We start from the raw sequence: 17,728 nt of genomic DNA on the forward strand, positions 1-17,728 counted from the left end.
TAGAAAATGGAGAAAGACAAAACAAGAAAAATGAAAGATCACCCATCATCCCCTCACACAGAACTAAAATCATCCACCAAACCACCATATGGAGATAACCAGCTTACGGATAAATAAAAATCACATTGAAATTTCCTTTCAGGGAGCAGAACACTGACCATAGAACTTAACCGGTTTCTCTGAAGAAAGTTCAATTGGATGCTGAACCCAAATGGGTCCCCTGTACACAGTTCACTCTATTACTCTGCTGAAATGTGGGAATATTCCCGAGAGAGGAATGCCCACAGTACAGCCTATCAAGATGTTCATCTGAAAACAAGGAGACTGAATGAGGTGACCTCCAAGGCCCCTTTCAAATCCAAAATCTGGGTTCAGAGGGACAAAGGCCATGCCTGAATGTCTCTGTTTTGTCCACATCACTTCACTGTCCTTGGTGTAGGACATCAAAGGCGAAGACGTCAACTGTTTGGGTTTCCAATCCAGCACATAAGGAGCTTGGAAGTTGCTGTTCTGCCCTAATGGGTAAAAAGCTGAATAAACTGGAAAATCAACAACTCTTCTTAAGATTTATCAGAGAAGTAAGGTCACAGGGCAAACCACTGCCCTGAGGGAGAGACAGACAGGTAACTATATGAATCACAACTTAGCGGAGCAGAAACTCCCGAGCAGCAACCCCGTGGAAACCAGTGCAGGGTAGGGAAGCTGGCACTGAAATTGACGAACTGCTGGGGTCCCAGAGCGGACAAGTCTGAGAGTCAAAGACTCTAGGCTGACCCCGTCATAGGGGTCCCCGCACTCTGGGAGCTTTACCTCTGTCTGACCAGGTTTCTCACAGTGAACATTGGAGAAAAATTCCCTCCTGCTTATGACAGGGGGAGAGGGAAAGGATTTTGAAATATACCAGAGCACCTGTTTTTAACAAGGCCTACTCTCAGGAGAAGCTATTTTGCCAGAGACTAAACTATTGTAGTTTTATCAGATCCTAAGCAACCTGGGGGAAGGGAAATACCCAACTCCAGCCCATGCTAGCTATCCTGTCCCACATAAGGTGGAGCGGGGGCGGGGGGGGGGGACCCTGAGAAACATGTGTAAGGCTCATAGTTCAGAGGCACAGGCTCACAGAAAGACTGAGATCTAATCATATGACTACAGAATGCTTCCCCTCCCCCAGCACCTTAGCACCATGTTACTAAAGGCCTTTTATTGCAGTTCCTGTTACCCAACACATCATGTCTGACTATCAAAAAAAAAAAAAATTACAAGGCACACTAAAAGGCAAAAAACAGTTTGAAGAGACAGGGCAAGCAGCAGAACCAGACTGAGACATGGCAGAGATGTTAGAATAACCAGACCAGGAATTTAAAACAACTATGATTGATATGCTATGGGCTCTAATCAATAAAGTAGACAGCATGTAAGAACAGATGGGCAAGCAGAGAGATGGAAATTCTAAGAAAGACTCAAAAGGAAATGCTGGAACTCAGAAACACTGCAACAGAAACGAAGAAGGTCACTGACGGGCCCATTAGTAGAATGGACATAACTGAGAAAAGAATCTCTGAGCCTGAGGATATGTCAATAGAAACTTCCAAAACAGAAAAGCAAGGGAAACATACTGAAAAAAAAAAAAAAGGAACAGAATATCTAATAAATGTGGAATGATTACAAAAGATGTAACATATGTGTATGGGAATACTAGAAGAAGAAAAAAGGGAGAAATGAACAAAAGAGATATTTGAAGCAAAAATGACTGAGAGTGTCCTCAAATTAAAGTCAGACACCGAACCGCAGACCCAGTGAGCTCAGAGAACACCAAGCAGGATAAATGACAAAAATCAAAACCAATAACAAACTACACCTAGGCATATCATACACAAGCTGCATAAAATCAAAGGTAAAGAAAAATAATCCTGAAAGAAACCAGAAGGAAACAACACCTCACCTACAGAGAAGGAAAGACAAGAATTACATCTGACTTCTTCTCAGAAACCACATAAGCAAGAAGAGAGTAGAGTGAAATGTTTAAAGTACTGAGAGGGGAAAAAAAATGCAGAATTCTGTAGCCTGTGAAATTATCCTTCAAAAGTGAAGGAGAGGGCTTCCCTGGTGGCACAGTGGTTGGGAGTCCGCCTGCTGATGCAGGGGACACAGGTTCGTGCCCCGGTCCGGGAAGATCCCACATGCCGCGGAGCAGCTGGGCCCGTGAGCCATGGCCGCTGAGCCTGCGCGTCTGGAGCCTGTGCTCCGTGGCAGGAGAGGCCACAGCAGTGAGAGGCCCGTGTACCGTACAAAAAAAAAAAAAAAAAAAAAAAAGTGAAGGAGAAATAAAGACTTTCTCAGACAAATAAAAACTGAGGGAATTTGTTGCCAATAGACCTGCCTTGCAGGAGATGTTAAAAGAAGTTCTTCAGGCAGAAGGGGAGAGGCAGCATGTGGAAAGGAGGGCCTCTGGAGTGTGGAGTTCCCGAGTTTGGAGGCTATTAGCAAAAGACGGTGGATCGCTTGGCAAACAGTGAAGCAAATACTAGACATAAAAATATAGTAGAAAACTGTTTTGGAGCAGCTGGCCAACCCTTAACTATACCTGGACGGGTTCTTATTGGAGAAGGAGTATTGACTAAGTTGTGCAGAAAAAAGCCTAAAGCAAGGCAGTTTTTCTTATTTAATGATATTCTTGTGTATGGCAATATTACCATCCAGAAGAAAAAATATAACAAATAACGTATTATTCCCCTGGAAAATGTCACAACTGATTCTCTCACAGATGAGGGAGACTTGAGGAATGGATGGCTGATCAAGACACCAACTAAATCATCTGCAGCTTATTCTGCCACTGCCACTGAGAAATCAGAATGGACGAATCACATAGATAAATGTGATACTGATCTGCTCTCCAAAAGTGGGAAGACACCCAGTATGAACGTGCTGCCGTCTGGGTTCCTGACTCTGAGGCAACTGTATGTATGCATTGTCAGACAGCAAGATTCACACCTGTTAATCGTCGTCACCACTGCCGCAAATGTAGTTTTGTTGTCTGTGGGCCCTGCTCTGAAAAGAGACTTCTTCCCAGCCAGTCCTCTAAGCCTGTGAGGATTTGTGACTTCTACTATGACCTGCTTTCTACTGGGGACAAGGCCAGGTGCCAGCCTACTAGATCGGACTCTTATAGTCAGTCACTGAAGTCTCCTTTAAATGATGTATCTGATGATGATGACGACGATGATAGCAGTGACTAAGGGAATATTTTGAAATATTTAATCGGATGTGACTATCTGAGAAATCAGCTCTGGGGGGAATGTAAAATCCTGAGCTTTCTGTCAGTTTTGCTCTAGCAATGAATTTGCCTGAGAAACTTTTAACCTGTGTGCCTCAATATATTCTATAGAAAGGAGGTCCTGTTACCATCCCCCAACCCCAACTGCTGCTGCCACTCTCTCCTCACCTCCCCCAGCTCCCTATACTTCTACAGGGACAGACTATTGCGAATATATCAGAAAAGTTTTTGGTTTCTTATTCTTGTTTTAATTCTACACTATTTTCTTGAATGGTTGGGGAAAGATGTTTATTTAACATATCATGTACTCTACTGTTGTTTATTATATGTTCTGTAATATGGAAAAACTAAAAGCAAAGAATGATGGAAAAGGAGTATGATGTGGTTAGCTAATAATGTTATTAGCTTTTTTCTAACCATCTTATCTAAAGGTTAAGACACCAGTAACAGAAATACATGCTTTGGAAATACTTTGTTTGGCTTTTTCACACACCAGGTGGTGCCTTATCATAATACCACTGTTGCATGGAATAAGCCCCTACCTTCTCACTTTTCAGTTTGTTTTAAAAATACACTGGTGCAGGGCTTCCCTGGTGGCGCAGTGGTTGAGAGTCCGTCTGCCGATGCAGGGGACACGGGTTCATGCCCCGGTCCGGGAGGATCCCACATGCCGCGGAGCGGCTGCGCCCGTGAGCCATGGCCGCTGAGCCTGCGCGTCCGGAGCCTGTGCTCCGCAACGGGAGAGGCCACAGCAGTGAGAGGCCCGCGTGCCGCAAAAAAAAAAAAAACAAAAAAAAATACACTGGTGCTCTTTGAGGTGTAAAATGAATGTTATAAATGGGTGTAATTAGAAAGTACTTCTCATCTGACAGCTACAAATAACTAAATTTAGAGGTTCTTTATTCCATATGAATAAATAGTTTCCATAAAATAGTTGTGATTACTGTATATTTTTACTTTTTGTAGGTACCACATTATAATTGTCATTCTGAGGAATCTGGTTTGAAATTTATCAAATACAAATTGTCACTGCATTATTTCTACTTTTAGTGAGACATATTTTTAGGTGTAAATCATTGTTTTAACATTGTTTAACATTGTTTCTAGAATGAAAAATCTTATACAACTTCTTGAAATTAACCAATCTCTTTAAAAAAATCTCATGCTAGAGCACAGATCTACTCAGGTTGAAGATCTGGAAGAAATAATGTATGAGGATGGTTGGGAGAGACCAGTTAAGTTTGACTAGACTTCATATTTGTGGAAGTATTTTCTATTTCAGTGTGAAACTATCTTGAATTTACAAATATAGTATTATATTTTATAAAGTTTTGTAAAGTCCCGAACAATATTTCTAGTTTTGTAAAACAACTGTATGTTTAATCTGTTTCTGAAATCATTTTGCAATCTATGGAAACAGAGTAGCAATTGATCTTTCTAAATTGTGAACTTTATTGAGTCAGTCTAGATTGCTTTTAAGAAGAGGTAGTTTTTCAGTCTTTGCTTTTGAAGCAGCCATTAGGTTGAAAGTATATTTATCATATAACACTTGATGCATTCTGCACTACTCTCTCCATTTGCACGCTGCAAATAACTGTAGTCTTTCAAATATGAAAAATCAGTCTGAAGTTTGTTTTAAATTCTAAATTCTTTTGTTTTAAAATCTTTAAATCTGGATATATTGCAAATGTCATGAGAGGTTTGATTTAGTAACTTGTGATGGAGGATTCTTTGGTTTGGCTAAGGTACTAACTTTACTTTTAAATTGTGAAAGCACCTGAGATATATAGATCTCCCTGTAGGAAATGTGAAAGAAAGGCACAACAGGTTTTTTTGTTTGTTTTAATATCATATGGACTTCTGTTTCTAAGCAATATTTACATATAATCAATAAACATATCCAAAAAGGACCATGAAATCTGAGACGTGCTAATGGAGACTTGCTGGTACATAGGAACCTAGCAAATTCAGGAACCAAGGGGAAATGTTCTGAGAAAACATTTATGTTGTCAACCTCTATTGACTCTGTTTTTACAATAAAAAATATTTTATAACTTAAAAATAAAAAAAGTTCTTCAGAAAGAAGGAAAATGATATCAGTCAAAAACTCAGATCTACATAAAGAAAGGAAGAGCATCAGAGAAGGAATAAGTGATGCTAAAATAAAAACTTTTAGTTTTTAAATTCTTACTTGATCTAACAGATAACAACTTTTCAAAATAATAATAGCAACAATGTTTTCAATTATTATGCTTATATATATGTATAGAAAATATATGCTTATGTATAAGTGAAATGGATGACTACAACAATACAAGGAGTGGGACAGAGGAACTAGGAGTATTTTGTTATTATAAGGTACTTGCACTACCCATGAAGTATTAGAGTGTTGTTTGAAAGTGGACTTGGATTAGTTGTAAATGTATATTGCAAACTCTAGGGCAACCACTAAAATAAGAAAAAAGGAGGAGGAGGAGGAGGAGGAGGAGGTGAGGAGGGGGACGAGGGGGAGGAGAACGAGGGGGAGAGGAAGGGGGGAGAAGGAGAAGAACTGATATGCTAAGAAAAAAGAGAAAATGGAATCATATAAAATGTTCAATTAAAACCACAAAAGGTGGAAAGAATGTGGAAGACAAAAATAGGAACAGAGAACAAGGGCATCAAATGGAAAACAATAGCAAAAAAGGTACTCATTAATCCAACTATGCTGATAATCAATTTAAATGTCAATGGTCTAAATACACCAATAAGAAGACAGGGATTGTTAGAATGGATCACAAAACAAGACCCAGTACATATCATCTACAAGAAATACACTTTAAATATAAGACACATATAGATTAAAATTAAAGTTATGGAGAAAGATATACCATGTTAACACTAATCAAAAGAAAGCAGGAGTAGCTATATTAATTTCTGACAGGGCACACTTCAGAGCAAGGAAAGTTATCAGAGACATCAAAGGGCACAATGATAAAGGGGTCAATTCTCCAAGAAGACATTAAAATCCTTAATGTGTATGCACCTAACAACAGAGCACCAAAATATGTAAGGCAAAAACAGCGAACTGCAAGGAGAAACAGATGAACCAACTATTACGGCTGAAGACTTTAACACCCCTCTATCAGAAACAGACAGATACAGAAGGCAGAAAATCAGTAAGGACATATTTGAAGTCAACAGCCACATTAATCAACTGGATATTTATTGACTGTCTCATCCAACAACAGCAGAACACACATTCTTCTCAAGCTCACATGGAACATTTACCAAGACAGAGCACAATCTGAGCCATAAAACACATCTTAACAATTTTAAAATAATAGAAATCATATAATGTCTGTTCTCAGACCACAGTGGAATTAAATCAGAAATCAGTAACAGAAACATATTTGGAAAAATCCCCAAATACTTGGAAATTAAATAACATACTGCTAAGTAACACATGGGTCAACGAAGAAATCTCATGAGAAATTTTAAAATATCTTGAATTGATTGAAAATGAAAATACAACTTTTCATAATTAGTAGGATGCAGCAAAACCATCCTTGAAAGATACAATCTGCCAAAACTCACACATGTAATACAGTGTAAAAGATCTATATCTATTAAAGAAATAAAATCAGTAATTAATAGCCTTCCAAGACAGACAGTACCAGGCTCGGATAGGTTCACTAGTGAATTCCAGGACCACACACTTAAGGAAGAAATTATACCAATCCTCTACAATATCTTCTAGAAGATGGAAGCAAAGGAAACATTTCCTAACTCCTTTTATGAGACCAGCATTACCCTAACACCAAAACCAACAAAGCCATTACAAGAAAAGACAACTGCAGACCAATATCTCTCACAAATATAGATGTAGAAGTCCTCAACAAAATACTACCAAGTTGAATCTAACAATGTATAAAAAGAAATATATATCATGACAAAGTATGACTTATCTCAGGTATGCAAGGCTGGTTCAATATTTGAAAATCAGTTAATGTAATCCATCACATCAACAGGCTACAGAAGAAAAATCACAAAGCCTGTCAATCAATGAAAAAGAAAAAAAGCATTTGACAAAATCCAACACCCATTCATAATAAAATCTCTCAGCAATGAAGAAATAGAGGGGAACTGCCTTAACTTGATAAAGAACATCTACAAAACCCTACAACTAACAACACGCTTAATGGTAAGAAACCAGAAGCTTTCTAGTTCCAAGAACAAGGCAAGGATGTCCCTTCTCACCACTCTTTTTCAATATTGCATTGGAAGTACTAGCTAATGCAATAAGACAAGAAAAGGAGGTAAAAGGTATAGTGCTTAGAAAGGAAGAAATAAAACTGTCTTTGTTTGCTGATGATGTGATTATCTATGCAGAAAATCTGAAAGAACTGACCAAAAAACTGGAACTAATAAGTGATTATAGCAATGTTGTAGGATACAAGGCTAATATACAAAGCCAATCACTTTCCTATTTATCAATAATGATTAAGTGGAATTTAAAATTAAGAACATGATATCATTTGCATTATCACCTAAAAACTGAAATACTTAGGTATAAATCTAAGAAAATATGTACAAGACTGAGGAAAACTACAAAACTGATGAAAGAAACAAAAACAGAACTAAATACATGTAAAGATATTCCATGTTCATGGGTAGGAAGTCTCAATGTTGTAAGGAGGACAGTTCTTCCCAGTGTGATCTATAGACTCACTGAAATCTCAATCAAAATCCCAGGAAATTATTTTGTAGAGATTGACAAACTGATTCTAAAGTTCACATGGAGATGCAAAAGACCCAGAATAGCCAACATAACATTGAAGAAGTGTTGGACAACCAACACTACCTTCAAGATTTACTGTAAAGGTATCGTAACCAAGGCAGTGTGTACTGGTGAAAGAACAGACAAACAGATCAATGGCACAGAAGAGAGAACCCAGAAATAGACCTCCATAAACATACAACTGATTTTCGACAAAGGAGCAAAGGCAATACAAGGGAGCAAAGATAGTCTTTTTCAACAAATGGTGCTGGAACAACTGGATATCTGATGCAAAAAAAAAAAGAACCTACCCACAGATTTTACACCCTTCACAAAAATTAACTCTAAACGGGTTATAAACCTAAATATAAAACTCAAAACTATGAAGCTCCTAGAAGATAACATAGGAGGAGATCTAGGTGCCCTTGGATATGGCGATGACTTTTTAAATATAACACAAAAGGCATGATTAATGAAAGAAATAATTGATAAGCTGGACTTCATTAAAATTAAAAACTTTTGCTCTGCAAAAGACACTGTCAAGAGAATGAGAAGATAAGCCACGGACTGGGAGAAAATATTTGCACAAGACATATCTGATAAAAGCTTATCCAAAATATGCAAGAACCCTTAAAACTCAACAATAAGAAAATGAACAACCCAATTAAAAAAATACGCAAAAGACATGAGCGGAAACCTCACCAAAGAAGATATACAGATAGCATACAAACATATGAGAAGATGCTCCACATCATATGGCATTAGGGAATTGCAAATTAAAACAAGATACCACTACACACGTTTTAGAACGGCCAAAATCTAAAACACTGACAACACCAAATGCTGGTGAGGATGTGGAGCAACAGGAATCCTCATTCATTCCTAGTGGAAATGAAAAACGTCTTCCACTTTGGAAGACAGTTCGGTAGTTTCTTACAAAACTAAACATACTCTTAGCTTACAATCCAGCAATCACACTCCCGGTATTTACCCAAATTAGTTGAAAACGTACGTCTACACAAAAACCAGCACATGGATGTCTACAGCAGTTTTATTCATAATTATGAAAACCTGGAAACAACTAAGATGTCCTTTAGTAAGTGAATGGCTAAATAAACTGTGGTAAGTTCATACAATGGAATATTATTCAACACTAAAAATACATTAGTTATTAACCCATGAAAGACATGGAGGAAACTTATGAACACTACTAAGTGAAAGAAGGCAATCTGAAAAGACTATATATTATATGATTCCAACTATATGACTTTCTGGAAAAGCAGAACCACAGAGACAGTAAAAAGATCAGTGATTGCCAGGGGTTGGGGGGAGGCAAGGATGAATAGCCAAAGCACAGAGGATTTTTAGGGCAGTGAAACTATCCGTATGATACTATAATGGTGGATACAACACACTGTACATTTGTCCAAACCCACAGTATATCCAACACCAAGAGGGAACCCTAATGTAAACTGAGGGATAATGATGTATCAATTTAAGTTCACTGATTGTAACAAATATATCAGTCTGGTGGGGACATTGATAGTGAGGGAGGCTGTCCATGGGTGGGGGTAGGAGGGTATATTGGAAATCTCTGTACTTGCTCCTCAATTTTGCTGTGAACCGAAAACTGCTCTAAAAGTTAAAGTCTATTAAAACACACACACACACACACACACACACACACACACATACAGTTACACACACACACACACACAGTTTCTGGAGTGAAACCAGGCAGGATGGCCAGACCTCCTACTGGCCCTTCACGGCCTGCTCCCTGACCTAGAGGGAGGGACAGCGCAGACTCCACTCTCCCTCCTTCCCAACCCAGGCTTGAAGAGTTCAAGTGAATTATGGAGCTGAAGATGCCCACAGAACCAAAGGCAGGGGTGTGGGGATGGGGGAGCATGTGCGCTGATGGGAGGGGACCTTTCTCAGACAATATAAACGAACGAGAAAGCTCCACCACAGCCTGGCCAAGGTGCCAAATCCATTAACTGAGTTATTACTAACAATGCCTGAAAATCCTCAGAGCCTCCCAGACTGCAGGCAGCAGCACTCAGCTCTGAATCCTCTGTCCCACTCCCCTTAGCAACAGCTACCCTTTGACACACAGCCCACCTCACCTGCACCTGCCCACCAACTTCACGCAAGTCGTCTTCTGTCTCTTCTTGAGGTGACAGAAAGGACAAGAATGAAGCAACCAAATGAAGAGTGAGAATTTCTCAGCAGGGGCAGCTTATCTAGGTGATTTAGTCACTGGCGCCCCCTGGTGTTGTAATGCCAGACCTGTCCATCCTAATGAAACAATTAGCTCAGGTTGGCTGGTCAGCAAGATAGGATCGGTCTTCGGAGACTTTGTTTTTCATTTTTTTAAATTCTGTTATTTCCCTAGGAGAACTGTCTAGTTGTCCCAATAGGTTAAGTTAAAAAAAAATCCAATAACATGTCAGTTAAAATGGACCACATGAAAAAGCAACTTTGAAAGTGCTTTGAAAAGTCTGGAAACAAGAGGGCAAAGTTGGCTGAGGGAGAGGAACTTGACATAATTTAGGCAGCCACAGTGGGGCTCCTGGAAGCTGTAAGGTGACACCCAGAGGCTGCAGATCAGTAAGAGAAAGTGGATGTGCCAGTTGGAATCAAAAGAAAGGCGAAGTCAGAAAGAGAAAAACAAATACCGTATGCTAACACACATATATGGAATCTAAGAAAAGAAAAAAAGGTCATGAAGAACCTATGGGTAAGACGGGAATAAAGACACAGACCTACTAGAGAATGGACTTGAGGATATGGGGAGAGGGAAGGGTAAGCAGGGACGAAGTGAGAGAGTGGCACGGACATATATACACTACCAAATGTAAAACAGATAGCTAGTGGGAAGCAGCCGCATAGCACAGGGAGATCAGCTCTGTGCTTTGTGACCACATGGAGGGGTGGGATAGGGAGGGTGGGAGGGAGGGAGACGCAAGAAGGAAGAGATATGGGAACATATGTATATGTATAACTGATTCACTTTGTTATAAAGCAGAAACTAACACACCATTGTAAAGCAATTATACTCCAATAAAGATGTTTAAAAAAAAAGAAAGGGGAAACGTTTGGGGCAGACAAACCAGCCAAATCACCCCCCTTCTGCACTCCTCTGCCCCATCCCGATTGGTGAGCACCCAGGCCCAGTGGCAAGGCTCCCAAACCCCTCATAGCTCGAGGCTGCCCCTAAGGCTTCCCTTTCCAGGCAGCTTCATATTGTTCATTTTCAACTGTTCCACCTGGATGAACTGCACTGGGAAGAAACAGAGCTGCCCTGCTGGGGCTCTTCTAAAAGGAGGATCATTATAGTACTACTACCTAGTTTTTCATCACGTATTCGTTGAGCTCCCACTCTGTGCTGGGTGGTACTGCAGCAGCAGTGTCATCCTCAGGACAGATGGGGGCTCGAGCACTCTGATCTTCATTTTGGTTTCCATGTTTCCACCCTTTTCATAGCTGAGATTAAAGCGAGGGTTGCAATGGGGCAAGTCAGGCTGTTGGGATTTCTCCCAAAGCAAGCGGATGACACTGTCAGAACAATCACAAAGGGAGATGGGCAGGCCTATGTGCCCTGCAGAAATCTCTTTACATGAGGGTTACTTGGCCCTAGAGGGTAAGCCAGGGCAGTGGTTTGATTTCGTAACAGATTAGTCAGCCACGCCACGCTCAGAGGCAGAGCACACACAATTTTGAACAGGAAATCGTGTGCTTGTGCCGTGGAGGTTGGCAGGGGTGGGAGAGTGACTGATGCAGAGTCCTGGGCAGAAGATGAGAACAGGAGGTTAGAGGGGAGCTCCTTGGGGGTTAAACTGGGCACCAACTGTCACCAGATAGAGACTGGGCACTGGAACCACCATTCAAAGCTTTCCAGAAGCAATGACTGGCCGACTGTCTGCTACGTGGCATTCCTCGGACGAAAACTCTGACTGAGTCTCCCACTGACCTTCCACTTATGATGCGGGGCATTTGTCATGATCCCCAGGCATTGCCAGCTGCTACTGCAAGGATTCACAATCAACCAAGGAGACTCCTGTGGCATTTCAGTGCTGAGCAGGGAACTGCTTCCTCCTCCCCTGCCCTCTAGGTGTAACTCGTTACCTACCTAGAACATCTTCCCCGGCCCTCCTTTCCAGGTCCTTCTCCTCCCTCAAGGTGTAGCTCAAGCCCCATTCCCCCCAGCAAGCCTGTCCTGACCAAGTTCCTGTTGGCCTCTCTTGCCCTTGAACTGCTCACACGCATTTCTGATTCACTGCTTGAATTGTTGTCTATATTTAACTTATGTTTTAATGCCCAAGTAGAGGGCAAGTTTCTAGAATACTAAAGTGATGTTTTATCTCCAAGTTCTCCCTGATGTCTTGCACAAACCAGGATGCCATGCTTTCCAGTGTATTCTAACTCTGTGGAAATTAGTTAACACATAGGCAGCAAAAATGACCAGACCCCAGCAGATAATAGGTAACTGAAATCCTGAAGTCACTACACAGGCAGTTTCTGATCATGCAAAATTAAATGTCGAGGCACGAGAAGGTGAAGCAGGCAGTGAACATGACTTATGTAAAAACAAGCAAGCAACAAACAGACGAAAAGTGTCCTTCTGTAATTCCCTCCTTATGTGGTTCAACCACAAAAGATAGGGCTTGAAGTTACTACAGGACTTCTATGAGCATTTCTTCATAATTATTCATACAAATGCATGAAGATGCATATATGAGGATGTCTGCAGCAGCATTAAATGGTGAGGACACAGAAACAAGTAAATGTCCATCAAGAAGGTAAGCTTTAAATAATGTATGGAATGTCCCATGATGTGGAACATTAAGCAGCCAGTAAAAAGAATGATGTAACCTTGTATACGCTGACTTGTAGGAAAAGCAAATTACAGAACAATGCCTATAGCATTTAATTAACAAACATTTGCTGAATGCTAATGTGTCCGGCACTGTTCTAGATGCTGGGGAAACAGCAGAGAACAAAACAGACCAAAAAAACCTCTGCCCTCATGGATCTTATATTCTGATTAGGAGAGAAAGAAATAAACATAAAATATAGGTAATTTAAGTTATTAGAATGTGACAATTGTTTTAAAGAGGAAAAAAAAGCAGAGGAAGGTGAAGGAAGTTAAGAGATGGGAGCTTCAGTTTGTAGAAGGGTAGGCCTCCCAGAGAAAGTGATCATATTTCTGTGTGTGTGTGTGTATGGTGGGAAGGGGGGTGGGCAGCTTCTAAGTTGGCTTATAATAATCTCCACCTTCTGGTATCTGACCCTTCACACCATTCCCTCCCATTAAATGGGGGGCTGGATGTAGTGATTCTCTTTTAACGAACAGAAAATGTCAAAAGTGATGGGGTGTCATTTTTGAGATTAGGTTACAAAACAGTACGGCTTCTGTTTTGGGCATCCCCTCTTGCTTTCCTGTTGGCTTGCTCTGAAGGAGACCAGCTTCCATGCTGTAAGTTGCCCTCTGGAGAGGCCCATGTGGCAAAGAACTGATGTCTCTAGCCAACAGCAATATGAGTGAGCTTGGAAGGGATTCTCTTCCAGTTGAACCTTCAGATGAGACCAAAGCTCCACCTGTCAGCTTGCTGCAAACTCACGAGAAAACCTAAGTCAGAAGCACTCAACTAAGCTGCATTCAGATTTTCAACACAGAGAAACTCTGAGGTAATAAATATTGGTTGTTTTAAGCCACTAGGTTTTGGGATAATGTGTTATGCACCGACAGGTGCCTATTACAGCGTATATGTGTGTATATAAGTATTCATGCAACAAATGCACACAGAAAGGCTTGAAAGGATCCACAGCAAATTGTTAGTAGCAGTTAAGGCTGGGGATGGATGTGGAAAAAGAACACAAAGGATTTTAATATTTTTTATACATATGCTTAAGACTTAAGTCTTGCTTGAATCTTTCCTAGTGAGAATTATTTATGTATTATTTGTGGCTTTGCTTGTTTGTCTTTTGGCCATGCTGTGCGGCATGAGGGATCTTAGTCCCCCGAGCAGGGATTGAACCCATGCGCCCCCACCATGGAAGTGCGGAGTCTTAACCACCGGACCACCAGGGAAGCCCCTTGTGTTTTTTTTTAATTCTAAAAATACGAATAAAAGTTGAAGAAATGACAAGGAACCTAGCTGTCAAAAAATAATAGTGAAGGGCTGATATTTTCAAAAATGATGAGAATAAAAATCCTTTTTCATGTCTCTAATGTTTTTTAAATATCCAAAAAGGAAGGAAGGGAGAGAGGGAGGGAGGGAGGGAAGGAGGGAGGGAGGGAGGGAGAGAGAAGACCTTTCCTTCCCCCTACCTTTATGGCTCTTGCAGCCACTCCACGAGGTATATACAGCTAAGATCACTCTGTTTTCATTACTTTCATTATAATTCTCAGAAGGTAGGTGGGCAGTTGGGGTCACCTGGCCAATGGGCCCTGCCTGTAATTGCCCAGCCAGGCAGTGATAGAACCAGGACAGACCAGTTCCCTGGACTCCTAATCTGGGATCTTCACTGGCCACAGTTCTCTGCCTAAGGGGTTTCCCCTAAACAAGATGGCCTGTTCTTCATTACCCATGGGACAGTGACACTCTGCCCCTTAGCCCACAAAAGCAGGCTCGGATCACAGCTGTTACTAGGATAGGATCTGAGAGAGAGTCAGGAAGCCAGGAAGGAGATTCTTCAGGAATTTCCAGGCCAGAACTTTCCCACCTGTACCTATCCTCCACCTCGGTACAGAGCTGCAGTCAGAGGGGACAGGCAGGAGTAGGGAGCCCACCGCAGATGGGGACCGGCAAACCAGGAGGGCACTGTGGATTGTGAAAAGAGGTCTGGCTTTCTGTTAAATTGCCCTTCGGTGCCTGATGACTTCAGGGCGGCTGTGCTGGAGACATGAGTGTGAGTTCATGGGCAGAAGAGAGGCGGACAGTGACCCACAGGACACGTGAGAACCCCACATCTTCTTTAGAGAAGGAAACACAAATCCTAAGGTATTGGGAGTCTCTACCTCCACACGGAAATAACTCCATGAGTCAATGGAAAAACAAAACACAGGTGCAAAAGGACCCTAGGAGGTTCACTGCAGGTGGTCAGGTTGGGGAAGCAGCACAGTTCAAATAAAGTGAAGAACAAAAAGGGTTCAAATGCCTCAGTGACGCTAATATTTGAACGTCTGAAGCTGATTTCTGGACTAATAGTGGCTGAGGGCTCAGACAGACCCTCAACGAGCCTGGAGAGAGACACAGCAACTGCGCCAGCACTCAAATCATAAGACAAAAGACAGGAGGGAATTCCCTGGCAGTCCAGTAGTTAGGACTCCGTGCTTTCACTGCCGAGGGCACAGGTTCAATCTCTGGTCAGGGAACTAAGATCCCGCAAGCCACGTGGCACAGCTAAAAACAAAAACAAAACAAAACAAAACAAAAAAACAAAGGACAGGAATGAAATATTTTGCCTTATCACTTAGTGCTGGTGTTTTTCTGCCCTGATTAAGGACTCAGTTACCAAAAATAGCCCGTGAGCATCCTCCAAGCATCTGTCCCCTCTGGGCTGTGGGAGGGAGGTGGCAGCCCGGAGGACAGAGGTGCGTCCCACAGGCCCCTTGTTGTACCCCCTTTGCACACTGTTCTCCATTCTCCACCAGTAAAAAGGGGGTAATTATGTTCCCTCTCCCTGGCTGACAGAGGGACGATCCCTGAAAGAGTACATGCACCACACTTGAACCCATGTGGCTCAGGCAATTTTAGGCTGAAGGGAGAGTGACCAGGACAGTCTCATGGATCCTTCCCTATAGACCCAGGCTCGAGAGAAACTGGTTTCACTAAAAATACCTAAACCGATTATCGCCAGGAGCGGGACGGGCAACAAAGCTGAAGCCAAAGACCAGCAGGCCAAGTGGCTGGTGTCCCACCACGACCAGGGGATAGGGGCTCCAGTCCAGGAGGCCAAGCCAGCCTGATGCAGCAGAGGTGAGGATCTGACGGAGTCTCCCCGAGCAGGAGAGGGCACGGAGCATGGGTCAGAGCCAGGGCAGGAGCCCGCTGCCTGGGTTTAACTCCAGCTCCATGGGGACTTGCTCTGGGACCCCGGGCAGGTAACTAAGTCTTGATTTCCTTTTCTTAGCAATCATAGGAGCGGAACCAGGCTTAGACCCAGACACGAGGGGCCCCTGCCCTGGCCCTTCTTGGCCTCTTCTGGTCATCAAACTCTCCACAGGGTAAGGTCCTGCAGGGGCAGAAAGACTTGAGGTTGAAAAAGGATCAAAAGCGACACCAAGAGTGAAACTAATGTAAATTACGGACATTGGGTGATTATGATGTGTCAATGTAAGTTCAGCGACTGTAAGAAATGTATCACTCTGGTGGAGATGGTGATGGTGGCGGAGGCTCAGTGTATGTGGGGTCAGGGGATATATGGGAAATCTCTGTACCTTCAGTTCAGTTCTGCTGTGAATCCAAAACTACTCTAAAAAAGTAAAGTCTATTAATTGAGAGAGAGAGACAGGAACAGCAAGAGTAGGAAAGGAGCAAGGAGGAAATGGCCAAGTCATGGTAGCAGAGGAAAAGGACAGGGAACATCTGTGAACTTTTGCTGGGGGCCCTAAATTCTGAACAGCCTTTACCTTCTCGTCTCTGTGTGGCCTGACCCCCTCACGTTCCCCTGGGCTCCAGTGAACAAGAATCCTTGCTCTAGGCAGCCTCGTTCATCCCATCCTTTACTTGAGCAGGCTTGAGAGTGTTTCCTGCCAAAACAGAGTTGAATACACCGTCCCAGGGCCCTGCCTTCTCCCGGGGTCATCCAGGGACCCACAGCCCTAGTTGCTGCGTCTGGGCATCTGGGCTGCTTTCTTAAGATATCAATATTTATGATATGACGAATCTTCATTTAGATTCCCTAGATAGATCAATAATTAATAGATTTACTAAAAACCAGACATGGCTTCATCAGAGTCCCATCCAAAGCAGGCACTCTGCTTCCCAGCAACCCCACTCAACTTTCCAAAAAATGCATCACTCCTCTGAAAACATCTGAGATTCCTGCTGCATTTTTTTTTCTTTCTCTTCCTTTGTTTTAATGTCACGTAATGGCAAAAAGGATTTCGGGTAGGCCCTGTTTCTTTCAGGTCACGTGCTAGAATTCTAGAAAGGGAAATGTGAATGTCTGGGAAGCTCACACAGGACACGAGATGTGTCAGCAGCCAGCACTTCCTCCTGTCCTGGGGCAGGTCGTCCTCATTTCCCGCGACAGCTGTTTCCAACCCTGCTCACGCCTTCCACACCACCCCCACTTCTCACCTCAACTTTGAACAGGATCTCCTGTTTCAGAAATCCTTATTTTTATTTGCAATGCCCTCAAAAGATTCAGAACTTAAATGATCACTCTGCCTAATCACCTCCTCCTGGACTCCCTTCCCCAACATAGGACACATATCTGTACCCTGGCCTGGCCTTGAGGCTTTCCTTCCACTGGGAGAAGGAGTATCCATCTCTCTGTCCCTGTTCTGTCAATGGTCCCCTGTCTCTCCTGGCTCACCATTTCCACTGTCTTTTTCCTGATTATATAAAATAACCTGAAAATACTTCACCCTCCATTCTCACTTCAGCCTCTGCACTTGGGCATCCATCCCCACTGCCCCACCAAGACAGCTCCTGCTGAGGGCACTAGTGGCCTCCCTG

General features: G+C 42.3%; 1 protein-coding gene and 1 pseudogene across 4 annotated transcripts in view; one reads left to right on the forward strand and one right to left on the reverse strand.

The window, feature by feature from the left end:
• The window catches only part of PRKCE (protein kinase C epsilon), a 510,787-nt gene that overhangs the window by 165,989 nt on the left and 327,070 nt on the right, over positions 1 to 17,728 (reverse strand). The gene's annotated exons all lie outside the window — the stretch shown is intronic.
• Positions 278 to 3,524, forward strand: LOC137205763 (pleckstrin homology domain-containing family F member 2-like; annotated as a pseudogene).

The sequence above is a fragment of the Pseudorca crassidens genome, chromosome 14 (genome assembly GCF_039906515.1).
Source record: "Pseudorca crassidens isolate mPseCra1 chromosome 14, mPseCra1.hap1, whole genome shotgun sequence".
Taxonomy (NCBI): Eukaryota; Metazoa; Chordata; class Mammalia; order Artiodactyla; family Delphinidae; genus Pseudorca; species Pseudorca crassidens.